General features: G+C 45.5%; 1 protein-coding gene across 2 annotated transcripts in view; it reads right to left on the reverse strand.

Moving 5' to 3' along the window:
• Window positions 1-22,378, reverse strand: part of PTPRA (protein tyrosine phosphatase receptor type A) — a 126,007-nt gene that overhangs the window by 39,172 nt on the left and 64,457 nt on the right. The window lies entirely within an intron of this gene.

Raw genomic sequence — 22,378 nt, forward strand, 5'->3', positions numbered from 1 at the left:
GAAAAGAACCAAAAGCATAATTTTACCAGTGGCTGCAAGGGTCTTTAAACAAGGTTTGCAATCAAGGGGAACCAGAGCTGCAAACGTTTTCCTCTCTGACTTTCATTCGAGTGCCAAAAGCATTTTGAGGCATGTCTTCTGCTGAATGCTTCAAGCTGAAAAACGTGACTGGGAGCAGTTGCACTGCCGGACACAAGTGTTTCTCAGCAAAACCTTCAAATAAGATACCAACACGCATTTCCAGGCAAAAGGAAAATGGCCTGACAGGTATTTCTGGAGCCGCAAACCCAGAGTGATGCTGCTTTAAAAACTCAGCTCATCAAAATGCCTTAATTTTTCCATTCTCACCGGATGGCGAATGCACCAAGAGGATGAAATGGTAATAAAAAAGCAGGGTCAGAGGCCAAAACTGTGTTAATAGCTAATAATATTCTTTACTGTAACGGCAGACTCTGCATTTCTCCATAATCCAGGGCCACCGCATGATGCACAGCCCAGCTGCTTGACTTCAGCCAGCACCGCTGACGAGGACCAGGAGCCACCACCTCCAAAGGGGATGCAGAGGCTGAAAAACAAACTGCTGGCAAAAGCCATACCCTGAGCTCAGGCATGTCCTCAGGTTAGTCCTAGGGAGGGCAGGAGTCGAGCAGTGCCAAAATCTTCCAGTGCAAGACCTGTGATGTCCTAAACCCAGACATGCAGCAGAGCTTTTGGGCTATAACTTTATTCTCCTCTGTGTCAGTATATGGGATGTCAGAAGCTTGAGCTAAAACTTTTGGTCCAAGAAAGAGGGAGAGAAGAGCTCTCACCTGAAAGCAGCAAGGGAGCTTTAGGTAAGTAAAATGTAAATGTCCAAAGTGGTAAACACAGTATAATCAGTTGGGGGTGACCTAGGGACTTCAGCTACCACCTGGCTGACGGCAAGAGTGCTGTTTTTACAAGTATCTTTTGCCCAGCCAAAGGCCATCATGAAAACAAGCTACAGCTTAAATGCAAATGGCTGATGAAGGTTTCATCCATGTTGCAGGTGAAATTTGGATCAAAATGCAACACTGTGAGCTCTGAGGCAGTTGCTGGAGGTATTAAAAGCTGGAGCAATGGTAGATCACACGTGACCCACCAGAAAATAAAAAAGGAACAACCACTTTCTGGCCACCCCAATTTATAGAAAGTATTCCAGCCCTTACTTCTTAAATTAGCAGAAGTAACTGGAGGAAAAAACCACTCTCTCTATATAAAAAGCCTCTGAATGCTTCAGGGTTGTGCTCTCCCTGTAGCACAGGCAATGGGGACTTCACATCCACAGCAAGCGCCAATGGCACCCACCAGCAAAGGACAGCTCAAGAGCATTGAGGGGCCTTCCAGAAGGCAATGCTACCCCAACCACTGGATGGAGCTCCTAGCAATTACACTCCCACAGCCTAATTACACCTTATCAGCTCCTCGTTCAAGTAGTGCAGGGGATTAATGCTGGCAATTAAGCTGACAACTTGGGTAAGGGTTCTTCCCTAGGCTGCCCTGGGATCGGTGCTGCACTGCTGTCTGTAACCCTTTCCCTATGAAGGGTGAAAAGCAAAGTGCACTTGGAGAAGAATCGGGGAACCACTTTTTTTTCCCGCTTTGAGGCAGGAGAATAAGTAAAATTAATTTTTTTCTTTAGTAGCATCACCTAAAGCCTTGAAAGCACAGTTCCCCCACTCGCAATTGCATGAACTGGTCTCTTCTCCCATTCACCAGTAATACTAGGGATATGTTAGGTGTAGTGTTAATTACCTATAAATGTGATTTATTAGCTGGAAACAACGCAAAGGGATGATCTTGTATGCTAAGACATTCACCATCCACAACAGAAGATCAACTGGCAAAGCCCAAGGGCATCCCAGTCCCGAGCAGATGGGGATTGCGACGTTACATATAACAAATTAATAAAACCAGTGGGATCCAGCTGCCATTGATGGTTTAGTTGGCGGCATTATTTCTAACCTTTTAATAGGCTTATTTACAGGAATTAGTCCTTTAATGCTCTATGCTCATGTATATAGTACAGTATAAGCCGGTTTGATGTGACCACAGAGAGAACATCTGCTTTTGTGAGCAATTAGGGAAATTATTGCCAATTATGGGGACTGCAGGTAAGAGCAGCTGGGGAGAAAGGCCGTCTATGAGAAGGGATGTGAGGTTTTTCAAGATGCTGATGTGAGCAGGAAGTTCACTGGAAACATAAATAACCTGGCAGAAAGGAGCCTGCGCCCAGAGAGCAGCCAAAATACCCTCAGCAAAGAAAGGATTTTGGGGCCAGCAGAGTTCCAGGGCGATCCCCGTTATCATTCACGCTGCTGGCATTTTGAGCAGATCAGTCTCCCAAACATTTCTTCTCGTCAACTCCTGAAAAAGGACCAAACTCTGCCTCCAGTGGTTCTATTTCCACTTTCCATCTGCCTTTTTTTCATCTATTTTCCTTTCCATCTTCCATGCCCAAGAGGGATGACCTTGTTCAAGACGAAGCGATGCTGTAGGCACAGGTCTTAGAGCCACACCAAGAAACCAGGCATCTTCTATCATTGCTATTCTATAAACCTAGCATATATATCTGGACAGGCTGGACCAATGGGCTGAGACCAATGGTATGAGGTTCAACAAGGCCAAATGCCGGGTCCTGCACTTGGGACACAACAACCCCATGCAGCGCTACAGGATTGGGGCAGAGTGGCTCGAAAGCAGCCCGACAGAAAAGGACTTGGGAGTGTTGGTTGACAGCCGGCTGAATATGAGCCAGCAGTGTGCCCAGGTGGCCAAGAAGGCCAACAGCATCCTAGCCTGTATCAGGAATAGTGTGGTGAGCCGGACTAGGGAAGTGATCATCCCCCTGTACTCGGCACTGGTGAGGCCCCACTCGAGTACTGCGTTCAGTTTTGGGCCCCTCGCTACAAGAGGGACATTGAGGTGTTGGAGCGTGTCCAGAGAAGGGCTACAAAGCTGGTGAGGGGTCTGGAGGACAAACCTTATGAAGAACGACTGAGGGAGCTGGGGTTGTTTAGCCTGGAGAAGAGGAGGCTGAGGGGAGACCTTATCACCCTCTACAACTACCTGAAAGGAGGTTGTAGAGAGATGGGGGCTGACCTCTTCTCCCTGGTGACAAGTGATAGGACGAGGGGAAACGGGTTCAAGTTATGTCAGGGGAGGTTTAGATTAGATATTAGGAAACATTTTTTCACTGAAAGGGTTATTAAACATTGGAATAGGCTGCCCAGGGAGGTGGTGGATTCGCCATCCCTGGAGGTGTTTAAAAAAAGGGTAGATGGGGCACTGAGGGACATGGTTTAGAAGTGGCTCTTGTCAGGGTAGGCTAAAGGTTGGACTCGATGATCTTAAAGGTCCCTTCCAACCTCAACAATTCTATGATTCTATGATTCTATAGTTTTATACATAAAGATATAAACCTATTATAAAACTAATATCATAAACCTATTATATTATATATATATATAGCTATAAACCTATCATAAGCCTAAGATCATTGCTATAAACCTATTTCCTGCAAACTGAAATGATCCTAGTCTTAAACAACAGGGTGGGTATAAGCCCCTGCAGCTCCCAGAGATATCAACACAAAACCTAATGCTCGGTAGTTCTGAAAATAATTAAAATGCAGTTTCTTACCCTTAAAGTGATTAAACATCAGCCTGGGACAACTAAACTTTAGCCCTCCCACGTTATTCACAATTCATTCTCTATTTTAATCTCCCCAACAAAAGGCTGAACTCAACCATATTATTGTCAGCAAGGGCTTTTATCATCAGCCTTCGAAACGGTCAAGGCAAAACGGGGAGAACAATGACTCTCACAGGAGAATAAATACAATCTAAACAAAAATACCCTGTTGCTAAGGTTTAAATCAGCCTTTTTTCTGGGCACAGCCGGGTAGCTGGGAATCCCGGTGTCACCCTTTGTAAAAAAACAGGGGAGAATTAGGACTCGGATAGGGGAAAATAACCTGATGCTCAGCCCCGTTGTGTTTTAAATGGAAGGCGTTTAAAATATGAATATCACATAGTGGACTTTAAACCAAAGGCAAGGGCTGGAGCATGCTGCTGTTTGCAGCAGGTGATGCTCTACCTAAGCCCCTGTGTTGCTCCAAACTCTGCAGTCCTGTGCTTCACGTCTTACTCCAGCAAGGGCAGGAGGTGAACCATGACTGAAGACCTCTGTGGTGAAACCTCAAGGTTACTGCAGCACTGATGGCTAAGGTGTTCACAAGCTCAGCAGATGGCTGCTGGAAATGTCTGTGTTGCAGGGCTGGACAGCGCGGTTGTCAGCACGGCAAGAGGAAAGCTGAAGTTGGAGGAGCAAGCTCTGCTGGAGCAAAGAGGTCCACAGAGATGCTGGCCACCTTGCCCGCACAGCCACAGCGCAGCTGTTGGGAATGTCCCGTTGGAACATCCTTTCAAGGAAAGCCCCAACCCAAACCGCAATGATTTCTCTTGTGAAACCGACACCAAAAGCAACCGCAGAGCACTGTGTGGTTTCTACATGCTTAGCCAAGGGAGTGGCACCTGCTTTTGGGGTTCGGTAGAGAAATTCCCTTCCCCAGTGGTGGAAAGGAAAGGAACTGGGTTTGTCTGTGGTGTCCTCCCTGCTAAAGACAGCTGCTGGCTTTGCAGCAAGGGTTTCCAGCAGCAAAGTAGCTCCAGGGTCAAGAGTGACCACAGGGCCAGGAAAGCCACAGCTGACAGCCCTGGCAAGGTGCCACAAGGTAGAAGGTTAGGTAAGGTGACAGCAGAGCCATGGTGATCCAAAGAGGCCACCAGCCTCCACGACCAGCCCATCTTCCTCCCCTCTAGATGGAGCTCCAAGAGAAGCCTGAGGTCCCTCCCCAAAGAGAAGGCAGACGCATCCCATCATCTCCAAGCATCATCCTGACCGCAGCTTGGTGCTAGAAAAGAGGACAAGCTTGCAAAGGCAATTTCAAGAAAACCAACAAATCATCAGAGTAATGATTCCCTCCTGCAATATGTCAGTAAAACGCCTATTGTGGCAAACTGCAGTCAAAGTACAAAGCCCCCTCCAAATAATTTAGCCCTCCTTTGGCAGCAAATTCCCAGCCCCAACACTGCTCAAAAGCCTGGAAGGGCTGCTGCAATTGGGCACAACAGAGCTCTGCACCAGCGGCAGCTGCCTGGAGGAATGACTTCTCTGAAACGTTTGGAGATTTTATTTGCACTGGGACCATAAGTATTTTTGCAAGCACATAAGCAGCAGTTAAGCAATGTACCTTGGCCATTTTGCCTGCAAAAAAAAAAAATACAAAGAGGGAATTTCAAGTTTCCTTGATGATGGCAGCCTGGATGCATATGAGAGAGAAAACAGAGCCACGGTAATGCCGGAATTCAGTTTTTATGGCCCATTCTGTTTTTTTGCCAATAAACAAGGTCTCCCCGAGAAGGCACTAAATATCACTATGTGTCACTTATATTTTAGTGATATTCAAATAAACATTAAAAGGCTAAAATAGAGCTCACATTCCTCTGTATTAGGCACCTAGGCCAAACAGCCACAAAAATTATGCTAAACTAAATTCATTTCAAACCTATCCGGAATGATGGAGCACTCCACTCAGGGTACATATTTTAATTTCTATAGCAATGCAGTGGATAGCAACCGAGACATCCCCATCTTTGAAAGTCTTTGCTGTCCCAGCCTTTTCAAAAGGCTTTGAAAAGCAGCTTTCCTACAAAAACACCCATTTCCATCACGCCCTGGCTATGAGCATAATACACAGAAGGCTCCTCAGTATCGCCGTTAAATAAGAGACCCCTCTAACCAGGCATTAAATGGTACAGGAACTTGCACACAACAACAGAGAGCGCTTTCTGTAGCAGCTTGTCACTGCACAAATACAAGACAAAGTGCGCTGCTGACGACCAAAACTGTATTTGGTGGTGCGGTGGCCCAGCCTAACAAACTCATCTTGTTTTCATAGCACCGTGGCACGGTTCAAAGATCATCTACTCCGATCCCCCTGCCATGGGCAGGGACATCTTCAACTAGATCAGGTTGCTCAAAGCCCCCATCCAACATGGCCTTGAACACTTTCAATGATGGAGCATCCACAACTTCGCTGAGCAACCTGGCCCAGTGCCTCAGCACTCTCATCTCAAAAAATTCCTTCCTTATGTCCAAGCTTTCAGTTTAAAACCCTTGTCCTGTCACTACAAGTCCTGCTAAGAAGCCTTTCCTGTCTTTCTTATAAGCCCCCTTAAAGTATTGAAAGACCACAGTAAGGTCTCCCCGGAGCATTCTCTTCTCCAGGCTGAACAACCCCAACTCTCTCAGCCTGTCTTCATAGGAGATGTGCTCCAGCCCTCTGATCATTTTTGTGTCCCTCCTCTGGACCCGCTCCAACAGGTCCATGTCCTTCTTATGTTGGGGCCCTCAGAGCTGGACGCAGTACTACAGGTGGGGTCTCACCAGAGCGGAGTAGAGGGTCAGAATCACCTCCCTTGATCTGCTGACCACATTTCTTTGGATGCAGCCCAGGGTGTGATTGGCTTTCTGGGCTGTAAGCGCACATTGCCGGCTCATTTTTCGTCCACCAGCACCCCCAAGTCCTTCTCTGCAGGACTGCTCTGAATCCCTTCATCCCCTGGTCTGTACTGATACTGGGGATTGCCCCAACCCAGGTGCAGGACCTTGCACTTGGCCTTGTTGAAGACCCCCCCATCCCCCCAACAATGTTGCCACAACCAAATGCAAAGATGCACCAAACAGGAGGGAGAAGAATAGGAAATGTCATTTTGGGAGTTGCACAAGGGTTGAAAACAGAGTCCTACGGACGGAAAAGGAGCAATATCTAATACGTACACAAAGTAAGCGGGATGTTACAAGTGGTCAGTTGATTACAGCATTATTTTTGGTCATTTTTACCGTAATAATACCTTCATGTTAGGACACCATTCTCAAAAACACTGTCTCCAAATAATTTCAGTAATCTAGGTGTCATTTCCAGAAGTGCCTCAACATAAACGTGAACCTCATGCCTGAGTGCTTGCATGGTGTATCCAACCAGCCTCTACTCCTCTCCCCCCACAGCTTTACAGGCATCCTATGGGTTTTGGGTGTGATTTAGCTGGCTTTAAAAAACAAGTTCTCCATATGTTAATGGGATCTCTTTATATCCTCTTTATATCCCTGGTGCTCTGATAAATGGATGCTTGTATGGTTATAAGGTCGGATGCTGACTCCTCTCCATCTCAAACTCTGCTGTAGAGCATGAGCTACAGGAAAGGCAGACTTGGAGGCTTTGGAAAATGTGGTGGCATCTTCATTCTCAATTAATTAATTCTCCTGTGAACAGCACAAGAAAGGGTTTAGCGCTAAAGTGCTTGCTGGTTGCTTTGCTGAAGGAAAACCCCTGTATCTCAACCATCACTTTGAAGAGGCTGCCAGCATGCCTGTGAGTGCAATTTTGACCACCTCACAGCTCCAACGCTGGTGCTGAAGACAATGGGCACAGCTCGACGTCTAAAGCAGATTTTGCACCATTTGAAAAGACACACTCTGGAAAGGGAGAGCACAGGCAAAAGTAGGGCAGCCCCTCCTCTTTCCAGGTGGCCTTTCTTAGCAGTAGAAGGGCATTTCAGGTGTGGGATGCTCTTAAACCAGCTGGAGGAACCAGTTATAAATGGCAGATGCTGAGATACTTATTAAGAGTCAAGCAAGGAACAGCAGCAGTGGGGCTATTTGTAATCCTTGCTGGTGTGGACTGGAATTAAAATTAATGAGTTAGAAATAAATGGCTAGCCATCCCGACTCGCACCCTAACATGTCTCTGACTATGAGATTTACATATAGACAGAATTAATCCACTACCATTTCCCCCTGACCTACTTGGGCACAGAGATAAGACCCACAAAAACCATCTCCCAAGATCTGACTGACATGGTGCCACCGCCATCATCCGGTTTACATTCCCACCACTGCCTCTCCCCCTGCCCCAGAGGACGCTTTGAGGGACAGAAGCATTAACATCTCTGAAGGGTGCGTTGGTACAAAGGGAAAGACCCCTTCACCTGAAGGGAAGAGAAGGAAAGTTACAGATGACCCGGTTCAAGGATGTAGCTATTGCTAAGCAGCTTTAACTCCTCTCATCCCAGTTTAGCTCCTCTGAACTCACCAGTGGCAAAGCTGTTTCACTTGCTGGAAAGATGCCATGTTTGTGTGTCAGACTAAACATCTGTGCTTTTAAGCCCTGGATTTTCAGATCAGATCTATGTGTTTGGAGGGGGGAAAAACCAACACAAACTGTCTGTTAGGGGAGTTTCATTGAACAGAGACACCATTATTTCTTCCTCCCCATCCCCCATATCACCCCTCCTCTTCTCCCTCTACAGGCAAAGCGGTTCAACAGATTTCAAGAAAATGCAGAGAAAGAAAAATTATACATTTTCTGTGGTCAGTGTTTTCCTATTAAGTCAGAGAGGAGCTGCCAGAAACACAGCGTGCAGTTGGCGTTTCCCCCTCCCGCCTCACTGCTGCAGGGAAGTACCCAACTTGGTATCCCAGGTTTGAGGACCAGGTGGATGGTCCCAACCCCCTGCAGCTTTCTGGGATAAGTACCTGTGCAGCCATCCCTGGGATCAACCGTCATCCTTAGACCACATCAGACACGGTGCCAAAAGCACTCAAACCCACCTGGACCTTTACTGCCAGCCAAGGACGCACTCAGCTACAAAAACATTAACCAACTTGTCAAGAGGTTCTGCCAGCTAAATCCACCCAACAAAGGCATCCACCAAGGAGTGATCCCCATCCCCTTGAAGCAACCCCACTGCATCAGCCCACCTGGAGCAGGCTCTGTCCCCGCTGCCCAGCACTGTGCCTGGCTTGTGTCTGAGTCCCACAAGGTCCTCATGCCCTCGTCTGTGGCATTTTTTGCTTCTTTTCCATTTCAAAAGACCTGAGATATTGCAAGCTGTGATGCAGCACACCAAAATTGGGGGTTCAACAGCTTGGCAGGTAAAAAGATGAGTCACACAAGTACAGGAGCATATGGGGCCACTTAACTGCACAAGCCCTGCAGCAACCAGAGGACTCGGAGGGTGAGGAGAAGGGAAATATGGCACCTCTTGGTCACACCGAGTGGGTCCCTGGAGCAAAGTACTCCCCAAACCACACCTACGGTATGAGGAACTGCTGCTTGCTCGCCATGACAGGGGAGCCAGGGAGCCAGCTGGGAAGCAGGTGAAAAGCTGGGCAGCCAAGGACAGTGAGGCATCCTGAGTCCCAGCCTTTGGTCTTTACCATCATCTGCATCCTTCCTTGCTGCACAGAAGCTTTGGATTCAGGGAGCCAGCTATTGTTTCCACTTTTTTTGTGTGTCTTGCTGCGTACCCACCTTCCCTTTACCAGCCCAAGGGAGTTGCCATTCAACCTCTTTCCACCCATTTTATAAAGGAAACCAGGGCAAGGATCAAAGGAGGCTCCTGGGAGGGAGTGGTGAGCGTTTGATGAGAAAGGGCAGTAACTGGAGAGGTGGCAGCAAGGAGACACGTTAATGGGTATGGAGGCTGAGCAAATTGAGGGGTCGCTCCTTTGTGCTGGAGCCTCTGGCCATTTAACCTGAGTGCCAGTGCAGAAGATGCCAAGAAGCAGAGGAAGGAGAGAAAAAAAAGGCCTATGTTTGGATTAATGAAAGAACTGGGTGACAAAATAAAAGAGTGAGCTCCTTCTTCTGCTTCTACTTAGTGTCATTGCACTGGGTCATCCTCAAATGACCCGCATGTTTTACTGGAAAAGGAAAATTTGATTTAAAGTTTTACCCCAGAAGTCCTTTGGTTGTGCTAGATGAAAGAAGCTCTACTTGGGAAGTGAAGCAACCACAACGAGGAGCTAAGTCCCTGCTGAGCCGAGTCCCAGCATTCCTGCAAAACGGACTAACAGAAGTGGCCTTTTTTCCTTCCTCTTCCCCAGCAAGACTGCAAAATGAAAAGCATCTCCGGCATTTGGCTATCCCATGCCCACCAGCAACGTCTGTGGTTTGGGTGGAAGAAGAACTAAAGGTTTCCAATGCAACTTCTCACCCTCCCCACACGTCCATCTCTCCCATGTGGTTTTTGGAGCAAAATCCACGTTAATGCAGATAGAAGTGGATTTTTATTTTCTTTTTTATGGATCCTTTGTAGTGCTCTGATCCTAAGTGCTCTTTAGCAGCTCTGGGAGGACAGGTCTCAGCCTGCTGCTTGCTCGTATATGGAGGGAGAGAAGAATGCTCCCAGAGTTTTGCATCGCTTTGCTCGTGGACGTTCAAAGCTGTCTGTTAACCTCAGGCCGTATCATCCCAGCTGTTTTCAAGCAGGACTCCTCATGTAATCATGATGGCCCTGAGTCGGTTAAAGGCAGGGCCCAGGCTATATTTACCTTGGCATCTGATTGTCAACGCTCTGTCTTCCAGAGTCCTCCTATTTCCTCCTTGAGTAATTAGTAGCCTGCTGGTGGGGAGAGGAGGAATGAGGAACTTCACCCCATTATTGCTGTGTCCTTTGCCACTGTAGCCAAGCCCTTGACCATGCCCAACAGTTGTAATTTATTGCAGTATCAGAAAATACAGAACTTATCAAAGAAAACTGAGATTCTTCTTTTCAGATATCATGGGGATTAAGCTGCTTCCAAAGATGAGATCCAAGGTCAACCAGAAGTGCTGGAACCAATAAACAGCCCTGGAATCGGTTTATAAACCATGCCAAGTGATCCCAGTATATCAGAATAATGTTAAAAAGGTGAAACACTTGCCATATATTATTTCATAAGAAGTTCCTCTTGGGGGGAAAAAAGACATCACTCCTTGCTGCTGCTGAAGAAAGCGTTAATCCCAGGCTCGGTGAACCTTCCCATCCCAAATGCAGCACACTGAAACATGCTGCTGGCACGAGCATTTGTCCAACTGACCCAGTTTTTATTACAAACTGGGTGAATAAGGACAAAACCATCTTATTTTCTTTGAGAAAAAATAATTCACGTTAAGCAAGGTAGGATTCTGGCATCGCTCTCCACACAGTATGATACACCGTACTCTTCTGACCTATTTACAGAAGCGCTGCAGTGTGTGTTCCTGCAGGGGGGACAGCGTTATCTGCTGTGTAAAAGCCTAAAATTACACTGCCCTACAAAGAACTGGGATAAATTGACCCCTCTAAGCAAACGGGTTGCCAAGCTTTTATCTTCTCTTCATTGTTAACTTACACTGAAGCGGAATAATTAGACGATACGGGGCTATACAAGGCACTATTGGAAAGCCCTGCCTTAGCAACTCAATTGTATCTGTAATGCCTGCGTTGGCTATTATATATACCTACTGATTTGGAAAGCTGCTTCTGATTTCACACTCATTCAATATAGGTAGGTTTATGATTTTTGTCCAATTTCCGTTTCCTAATATTATGGCAAAGGGAATTAGTTGTGAATTTCCTCCTGAAAAGCCGTCTCCTCTTCCAAGGAGGCGCCCTGCTGGGCTTAAGTTAAATGCCCAAACCCAGCATCCTACTGCTCGACTGCACCACACACCCAAGCTACTTAAGCTGCTCCTTTATCCGATGCTTTACAGTCCTCATCTTCCCTGCTCCAACCTTCACATTTAGCACTAAACCAAACTTCAATCCACCCTCTTTCTAAATGCTGTGCTCAGCCCACTCTTCTGTCTTTTCCCTCTTCCCAGGTCCTACAACCTTTTCCTCCACCACAAAATCTCTAGCTTGAGTGCAAAGCCACCCTTCCTAGGTAAGAAATTGTTCTCAGATCTCTCCATGCCTCCTCAGAAATCCGCACACAGTCATATATCCTTGCTTTTCTTCCCATAAATAGAAACAGCAACCACCTTGGTAGATAAATAAGGCTGGTGGCAGACCACTTGTGACCTTCAAGCCACAATTCAGCCACAATGTATCAAGAGCCATTAGCCACAGAATTTAGCCTTAAGAGCAGGTCAACATGCTTCAAAACATGCTTCAAAAGGTTTTCTCAACACCAGCCTCCATGATGACCAAGGTCAGAAGAGAGAGGAAACAAAACGTTCATGGCCAGCTACCTTCTGACCCATTCTCAGAGCTCTGTACGGTGGTGCAAACAGGATACGGGATTTCTTGTGGGTGAAAGCAGAGAAAAAGCCATTCAAATCTCAGTGAACCAGTATTCAATTATTCAGCTCTGGAGCTGACACCCTACTGACACAAGACAGTTTGGGGAGATGCCTCAACTGTGGTTTCAGGAAAGCTGAAGAGCAATAATCGCTAAGATGGTTACACCCTTCTACATCTAGAAATAATCAGAGCAAGGCCTAAAAAGTCCTTTTTAATTTGAAATATTTTGGAGTAGCGGAATCACAGCCCAGAAAAACATTAACCCTGTAACAAATGACCAATGCCTTAATATCACCAGACTCCTCACCAGTCCACCTCCCTTCCCCACCTCTCAACAGAAGGAAATGAAAACCATATGAACTGGACAGGGAAGAGATCTATTAGATCATCTTGTCCTACCCACCACGCAGCAAAAGACTGTTCCCTAAAAGAAACTTCATAAATTACTCCATCCAGTCTCACTTATAAAAGTCCAAGGCGATGGAGTTTCCACCTCTTCTCTTGGGATACTATTTCTCCCTGCAGCCTAAAACATCTCACTGCCAGGAAGCCTTTCCTATCAAGACTTTCCTTTTGAAAATTTCTTCATTTCAATTTGCAGTCCCCTTCTCTCCCCTGCATATGTGCATTTATGAACTACACTAATTAAACCGATTACTACCAAAAAGGAATTACAATTTAGGAATAAATTAGTTTATTTTCCTTTTATCCTCTATGAAAAAGCCCAACATGTCAAAGAAAGTCTGAGTCTCTCTGAAATCTTCCATTTTTAAATTGGTCCCACTGCTCATAATTACACCTCCCCGCTATCCATACAAGCTACTTTGGTTTCCTTTCCCCCCTCCTTTTTTGGGGAAGAGGGAAGGAAAGCAGAGAAAAAAAGGAGAAAGGGTGGGATAAGGGGAGAGAGGAGAGGGACCCATCCCATCAGACCAGTCTAATTGCTTGCCACATTCCCCAGGCATATGAAAATGCTGGCTACGATACCGGCTTTGCCTGATGAATATTCCTAACTCCATTTCAGACGCAGGATCTGGGTTTATCCAATGACTGGCTTTTCTGCAGTGGGCAATAACTTCCGCTTCACATAAATACACTGAATAGGCACCGAGGAAGAGACAGGCTGACTTCTGGCTAGACTGCGGGCAGCAGCTTGGAAAAAGCAGGACCAAGGTCTGAAATGCTGCTCAAAAAAAAAAAAATTTTTCACAAAAATTGGAACAGCTGCAAGAGACAAAGAACCCCCAAATATCCATCAGGCTGGTGGTTACAGAATATACTGGTAAAGAGCCTCACAAATGCAATGGCTTTGACTGAAAACATCCTAAAGAAAGCCTTGATTGGAAAAGCTAACTCCAATCTGCCAGTGCCCTTCCCCAACAATTTTCAATACAGAATTTCACACCCAGATCCACCTATTTGATGGCCAGCTGTTAGTCCTAACTATTCTAGGTTATTCAAAAAGATGGTTATTCTGGGCTAAATCATAATGGAAATTCTCAAACTTCAACAAAATAATTACCTATTGGATCAAAGAGCCCTCCTGCTACTTCAGGGTCCTGCCTCTCAGTTGCCCAACTACCACAAAAAGGAAAATAAATGACAATTAAGACTCAATACCTTCCCAGCCTACGCTTTTAAGGTTTCTCTTCATTATTAACTTGAACTTAAATGCAAGCTCTTCATTTCCAGGTAAGTCTGGAAAGCGTATAAAAAAAGAAGTTACAGGGAAAGATTATGGCAAATGGTTGGAACTCCCCTCTTAGGTTTGATGTGCTAACATTTGGATGTTAACAGGCAACAGCCCCTCTTTTAGAGGTTATGCATTCAGCTTGGTCATATTACAAGTAATTAAAGGCTGTTCCCACCACACGAGTGTTCCTGCTGCCTCCATTATCATTACAGCTGGTGTCCAGCTCAGCTCAACTTCAAGTTTCAAAGGTCTACGCTCGTGTTCAGGAGTATTGCTGGCTGGCTATTTGAACTCCTTCCTGTTTAAAACACGTAACCATGTGCATAAATCCTTTTAGCGCTTTGCCAAATAAAAAGTCCTGCTATACAAGGGTCTGAAAGCCAAAGGGAGAGTTTTTGGTGGGAGGGCTGCTTCAGGACGGAATTCCCCATCAAAAGGGATGGGAGGGAAGCTCGCACTGCAGAGGGACTACCTGCTTGCATTACCAGCAAAGTTTATTTCCCACCTTTGGACAGCAGGGTCTAATACTTAAAAATATTAATCTAACTTCAGCATGTCTGCATCTCCTGTCCCCTTTATTTTTCTGATGTCTTCTCCTGGATGGGAAGCAGAAGAACAGTCAAATTGCAGCAACCAGCAAAGAGCCAGGAACCACTGCAGTCACTGGCCTGGGGCCAACTTTGGGGGTTTTGTTTAAAATGCAACTTACAGAGAGCTATACGAATAAATATGTATTCTAAATGCTTTAACACTTATTAGAGGTCTAAAAGAAAGCAGTCTTGGAAATAGGAAATGCAAATCCGAAGGGAAAGCCGGAGCACAAGCAGGCAGCCTGTCCTTCCTTCGCTGCACGTCTCCCTTTCTTGGCTGCGAGGTGCAGCAAGGAAGTGATTATAAAGCATTTATTTGCAAAATCACAGCCAATAAATCCAATAGCAACAATACCCTCCCTTGCATCGCTTGTTCCTTGGTGGGGGGGAATGAAGGAGAGGCATAGGTCCAACAAGCAAGGCAGGTGCACGGCAGCAGACCTCCTTTCTGAAGCTTTTCGTGCAGCATTCAAGCCCATAAGGTGCAATTTCATCCAGGTTGTCCCCTAGCACTGTGCATGCTGTTTTGAAGCCCTAGAAAATAAAAAGCCCTAGAACGGCTATGAAGGTTGTAATATAAAAACCTCTGAAAAGGTTAAAAAAAAGGACTCGGCTGTTAAATGAGGAAATGAGTAAGGGAGAGCATTAGAGAAAATAAAATGGTACAGAAAAAGCCATCTAAATTCTCCTCCCCTTTCCTGGATACAAATACCATCACAAGAAAACCATAGGAAGCGAATCTGACTGCTTTGAAAATCACTGAGGTCAAAAGCATGACAGAAGAAAGGAAAAAGGATTAAACAAAGGGATGATATAATCTACACAGCAATAATTCAAACCTTCAAGGTATAAATAGCTACACTACAGTGCTCAAGTCAACCACTAATTTAGAGCGCAATCAGGAAGGGGGAGGCAGATACCCACCCCCACAAGCAGATTAATCCTTAATTGCTCATTTTTGCATTTCTGACACCTTTCTTTGAAGTACTAAAGCTGGTACCATCTCACAAAAGGCATTGGGAACCCTGGAAATTGCAGACATGGGCCTTGCTGCTGCTTGTTCAGGGCTGCAATAGCCCAAGCACAATCACAGACGCTTTGGTGGGTCCTCTGTGCAAAGAAAAAAAGAGATGTCTCTAATCCACAGGGAGAAGAGACAATCAAAGCCTGGTATTTGCCAGTTTGACAGAAGGGGAAGCAGGACTCGATGATGGCTCACGTTTCGCAATGTTTTCACAAGACCTTAGTTGCAGATAAATACTTACTGGGACATTCAAATACTTCTGAGTGCTTACCTCACTTCAGCGTCTTTGTAAATCCCTCTAGAAATACTCGTAAGGACAGCGTGTACGATGCCGAGATAAGAGGACCAGGATCGTCAAGACTGTCAGCTGGTGGAGATGGTGGCTTTCAGAACGGTTCATCCAACCACTCACCCAGTTTTCTGTCCTTCTCCCCTCGAATCATGATTCATGCGAGGAAGGTGATGATAGTGATGGAAACATAACTGTACGGGTGTTTCTTCAGTCCCTGCATACATCCCCTCTCCTATTACATTGATTTTTAGGGGAGAAATTGCTTCACTCTTCACCGCATTGCTAACTTCCATTCTTTGGTTGAAGAGCACATCCCTGGATGCAGGGGCAATGGCTGTCTGTTTGATACTTTCCTAGTCACACCAGCTGCATCCACACATCCCTTGCACATCCTCACATTTCTAATAGGTTAATTAACCACCGGCATGCTGCCCCTGCTAATCTGTGTCCTCATTGCATCCCAGTCTATTTAAATCACACAAAGATATCCCTGGTGTTTTCTGACTGATGAGATACAGCATCCAATGTTTCAACCTACAAGATGAAAATTACTATCCAGTAACACGACATACTTCATTTAGCCAACAATATTCTTCAAACACCATCTGATCAGTCACTAACCTCTCAATGGTACCCAACCTCTGCACAATACCTTGCTCATTGCTTTTGGGGAGCATCCAGCTTGGGCCCACTATCGGCAGGTTGAGGGAGCTGATTTTGCACCTCTACTCCACACTGGTGAGACCCCACCTGGAGTACTACATCTGGGGCCCTCAGTACAAGAAAGACATGGACCTGTTGGAGGAGGTCCAGAGGAGGGCCACAAAAACAATCAGAGGGACAGAACACCTCTGCTATGAAGACAGTCTGAGAGAGCTGAGGTTGTTCATCTTGGAGAAGAGAAGGCTTAGGGAGACCTTATTGCAGCCTTTCAATACTAAAAGGGGGCTTATAAGAAAGATGATGACAGGCTTTTTAGCAGGGCCTGTTGTGATAGGACAAGGGGTAATGGCTTTAAACTAAAAGAGAGCAGACTCAGACTAGATATAAGGAAGAATTTTTTACAATGATGGTGGTGAAACACTGGCCCAGGTTGCCCAGAGAGGTGGTAGATGCCCCATCCCTGGAAACATTCAAGGCCAGGTTGGATGGGGCTCTGAGCAACCTGATCTTCTTGAAGATGTCCCTGCCCATGGCAGGGGGTTGAACTACATGACCTTTAAAGGTCCCTTCCAACCCGAACTGTTCTATGATTCTGTAATCAGGGGTGGCTGCTTTGTGCCCTCAGGGAGTTATTTCATAAGATGTCCCTCTGGAAACTGTATGTACTCTGGGATGAGTGTGCAGCTAGTGGGAAGAAACACTTCTTGATGATGCATACTTTCCTACCAAAATAGAAGCAGCATCTTTAAACACAAACAACTTTTAGCTTACAGCATGGGAGTCCTTGGACCGGAGATTCAAGCCAACCTCTTCAACCAGCTTTAACAGCTGAAGTCATGCAAGGAAGAATTTGTCAAAGACAGAGTGTTGTTTTCTGTATAACAGCGGCCACATGCTCCAGTCAGATTAAATGCCATGTAGACTGCTGAGAAAAAATAACTTTGCTCCTTCCCAAAACCAGAAGTTGGACAAATTCACATCAAAACTGGTTTAGTTGCAAAATAAATGTCACCGATATAAATGCTTAAAAAGTAGCACATTTTACCAAATACAGATGTTAAAACATGATTAGAAAAAAAATTAAAACTTGTATGAAACTTTCCAAATATATGTTAAAGAAATTGCACAACATAAAATTCTTCCATACTTTTGCTCCCAAGAATAAAGAGCACGGCAGATCAGCAGCTGAAAGGGTCTGAAAGCTGTCTTGCTGTGAGCCTTGCACTTCCCAGTTACCACCCTCTATCCTGTGCCGTGCACGTCCCTGGTATCCTGAAGAGAGACACAGCTGGTGACCTTGTTTCTTGTGGCCGGTAAGCATGGCTCCCCGTCACCCTCACACACACAATTAGTGTTAATAGTCTGTTATCCACCAGGAGCATCTAAAAGATCTATTTGGCTCTCAACAAGAAAAAGGGCTGGGACAACACTTTGATGGAAGGAAACATCTAATTTTTAAAAATGTGTGTTAGTTTAAGATTGAGAAGTTTAAAGCATATGCAAAATCTCAATTAAAGAATATGACTTAAAGAAATCATAATCACCAACATTTAGGCATAAATCTACCCAAACTCTTTAGTGAGTGCTTTTTAACAGCTCTGACTTTTTAATTAAAAGCAGAATTCATGGCAAAGGGGAATTCACGTTGACGTCAGGTTTTGTAGATGTCTATTGAAGCCAGATGGAGCCATCCCCACTGCTCTCATTCCAAGGCAGCACTACTGCCACATTTCCATTTTCCAGAAGTCAGCTTGTTTTCCTACCCCATAGAAAGGCTTTTGCCTTGGTTACTTTTGCTTTCTGTTTAGCTTGCACAGAAGATATTTTGCACTTAGGATGAGCTCAGAGTGAAGAAAGTACCAATGCCTAAGGAAAAGTGCTTGGTTTTCTTTTGCAATCTGTTAATAAAAATAAGTGTATGATGAAATAACTCAATCGGAGATGCTGAAAGGCAGAGGGAAGATTTTAAATAGTACTTTTCCTTTTAAGAGGAAAAGTCTGGCTCACGGTGAAGAGAAGCAGCAAATCAGTTCACGACATCTCTTCCTTTCTGTGACTGAGAAAAGTTTAGTAAAATTATCATGATTGCCGTATGAGAAAATAAAGTCATTTCATTACAAGCAAGACCGTGAACTACTGAAAATGAGCTACTCCTCCTGCTACTGCTCAAAATACAGGGCTGCTTTCATTACATTTACAAAACAGGGATGCTCAAAGCACAGTATGTGGACCAGAGGTGATTCTGAGTGTCCCAGTGATGATCTGCACGACATCACTTTAACAGAATTTTCAATTAAGCACTTGATAAAGATTAATCATCTTCTTCAGCAAGCTTGCAGCCATTCAAAAAGCACAGGAACAGCCAGTTTAAAAACAATGAAAACTCTTAAACACCTGCCTGAGGGATGAAAAAACTAGTGTCTAGTAGATACTATCTTTTTTTATTAAAGGACAAATAAAATTGAACCAGGGAGTAGATGTTTTAAAGCAGTTAATACAGAGGAGAAAGTCGGTTGCCATCCAAAATCTCACTAAAACATCTTCCCAAATGATACATTTCAGACCCTACTCAAAAGGAAATAAAAATAAAGAAATAGCTATTAAATAGGTTTCGATCGAGCCTCTGGCTGGTGGTCAGGAAAAGAAGTTAACAGATTCGTCTCCAAAGCAAAACAGCCTAACTGGGGAAGGAGCCACCAAGAGGAGGAGGCAGCATTCCCCAGCAAAGCTGATCTTCCATCGAGAAACTGGCTCCAAATCAGTGCTATACGGGGCTTCCCAGTTTGCTTTTGTCGCTGTGGATTATCTGTTAGCACCCAAGCCAAGCCAGGCACAGTGGGAGCTGGACTGCCTCGCTGCAGCCCTACCAGCTGGGCTGGCAGCTGAAGAGCAGAAAATTCGTTTCCTGTGACTGGTCGTTTGAGGAAACAAATCTTCATTATGCATAACGTGTGTCTGAGCTCTCAGACAGCAGACCTGAGCCTCTGAGCTCTGGTACGAGCACTAGCAGCACAAGTGTTGAGGTCTTCGTGCACCCCAGCACCTGCAGGGAGCTGCAGCACCAGGGCTCTGCCTTTCTTCAATAGCAGTATTTTAAAAAGCGATGACAAGCCAGCGAGGTGGCCTGATGTGCACGGTCAGTGCCCCTGCAGCTGAAGGTGGTGATCCATTGCGACTGGAGTTTCAGAATGGTTTTTTGACTGTAACTGCTGTCTTTAAGAGGACACCTGGTCTAGCAACGGGAGGAGAGCGTGCAAGCAGAATACCTGTCCTCTCTGAGCGGCTCAAGCTGCACATTCATTTGAAGATGCAGACTTGGAAGAAAACATCCAGGCAATGCCACCACTTCTGACGCAGCCCTCCACGAGGACCCCCGGGTGCAGGAGACATTCATGGGGTTCCTGACTTGCACGTCCTTGTTTGAGGAAGCACTGAAGGGCAGAGCTCCAGCCCTTCCAGTCAATTTGCTTTTTGCTCATATTTAACTCTTTCCCTCAAGATCCTTCAAGCTCACACTGTTTTGGGTCATTATGTCCCACCTTGTGCCTTACCATGTCTATAACATAAGGGTTCACCTTTGGGGTGAAGGAAGTGAGATGCTGGGCATCCTGGCAAGTGCCTGCTCAATGCCCATCACTTCTTTCTCCTGCGCATCACTGAGCACACCTCTCTGAGTGTTCTTGCACAGATTAAGATGCACCAACGCAATGTGGATCCTGACCAACCGCTCTCTTGAACAACTCAACACAGCCTCAGCAGTTACTCAAATGATTTTTCCTGCTGCCTAATCTCTAGAGCCACGGGACAGACTTAAAAAGGGCCTGTAGGGATAGGACAAGGGGTAATGATTTTAAACTAAAAGAAGGTAGATTCAGACTGGATAGAAGGAAGAAATTTTTTACAGTGAAGGTGGTGAAACACTGGACCAGGTTGCCCAGAGAGGTGGTAGATGCCCCATCCCTGGAAACATTCAAGGTCAGGCTGGATGGGGCTCTGAGCAACCTGATCTAGTTGAAGATGTCCCTGCTTGGTGACCTTTAAAGGTTCCTTCCAACCTGAACTGTTCTATGATTCTATGGTTGCAGAGACGTTTCCCTCTCCTCCTGCAGAGCTCTCACGTCCCCTTAACTTTTCTCTGCAAGGAGAACACTGCACACAGTAACACGCAATAACTAAACACAAATGGACTGCAGCTGCAGAGACCTTCCTGCTCAGAAGCTCAGATGTCAGTTTAGATGCCACAATATCCACTCATTCGGTGGGGACAGCACCATTTAATTCTCAGAACTAGTTTGTCTCAAATACAAGGTCCTCTGAAAAAACTAAGGCACTAGGGTATCTGGTTTCCTTAGTGGTGTGGTCTTGTTCACACAACCTTGTTGACTTCTCCAACTCCCTGTGTGAGACTGGAAGCAGTTCACATGGTTATTTTTTTTCTTTTTAATTTTTTTTAAAGGACCAGGTCTAGTTGAACTTATAACCTGCAAACTTCCTCTAGAACTACAGCAGTTTGACCTTATGCTTCCTCAAAGCTCAGCCCAAGGTAAGACCTGAGATTGCCAAGAACATCAGCTAAGTGAGATGCAGTCAAGCCAGCACGCTGTACCAGCAAGACACCTTGCAATGGGGAAAGAGCCATGCAGAAGTAAAACGCAGATTTATTGTAGTATAATCTCCATCTATATTTGAAGCATTTTACTTTAAAGAACTTTTCCCCTCCCTCCAGCTCTTCAAAGAGCTCCTCGACCTTGCTGAATTGCTCAAGGCACATGTACCACATCAAATGGAAGCAGAACCTGGCCAAGCTGCAAAGTTTGCTCACACGCAGCCCCTCTCCCCACAAATGCTTTCTGCAGTAGCAAAACCCCATGGATTACAGTATTCATTACCCCAAATCCTGTACACTTCACCCAGTACACCACCCTCCTCCTGCACTACACCAGGGCCAACTCATACGCTGGGCAAAAGCACCTGGGTAACAGAGAAAGGGACGGGCAAGAAAAGGCGTATGTCTTGCAAAACACATCAACCTTGATAGGTATCTATAAAACACATTCAAAAAGCAAGTTTAGGAATTAAATTCACTGTCTTGAGCAACGGTGTATAACTGTCCTCCTTCTTGGTCCCCAGATAACCCTTCCGTGTTCCCCAGGAAATAATTTACCTCCTTCTCCAGTAAGCACATCCCTCAGCTCCACAGGTACCAACTGTCCTCTCTCTCGCTCAAAGTGGTATTATATCTGGATGACGCTCAGAGCAACTGGCTGAACTTCTAAGACTGATAAGGCATTTTGTCTCAGAACTGGAGGATTTACGCATCAAAAGCTTGTCTGTCTCTCCCCAACTGCAGTAGTTTACGTCCTACCAGATACTGCTCCCCACAAAACATGTCTACCTTGGACCATCATGGGTAAAGCATCGCAGCACTTGTTAGTACTCTGCTCTCCCAGAGAATAATTAATTATTCCAGTGTGCCTTATCCCCCCTTTTACATCCACATACACACCCACCCCCCCCCGCCCAAATATCTGCTTGCCCTCAGAATGACTCCGTGTGAAAAGGGAACAGGTCCCTGACCAAGCACCAGTGGTTCCTCACCGCAAGATCATACATGTGTATAATATAAGTATGACAAATCCGTCTAACCACTGACTGGAACTGCAAGAGGTCCACGCGTTGCTTGCCAAATTCCTGTAGCATATGTAATTTTTTTTTCTTCTTTTTAAGCCATAGAAGATTTAGACAGCAATATTAAAGGAAAAGCCACTGGTCAAAGGAGAGAGGAAAATAGCAGTGATGGTGCCAGCCCGAGGACAGGGGATTTCCACGCTTTGCTCTTGGAAAGACCTGACAGGACTGATATATTTGTTTTAGCTTTCAGCAGGGAACTTCAAGGATTTGGATGACAAAATGCTTAAATAACATCACGAGATCTGAGTTCTGGGAAAGGAGATATGAGAAGTTAATGGTGTTAGTAACCACTGA

This window comes from Larus michahellis, chromosome 5 (assembly GCF_964199755.1).
Source record: "Larus michahellis chromosome 5, bLarMic1.1, whole genome shotgun sequence".
NCBI classification, from domain to species: Eukaryota; Metazoa; Chordata; class Aves; order Charadriiformes; family Laridae; genus Larus; species Larus michahellis.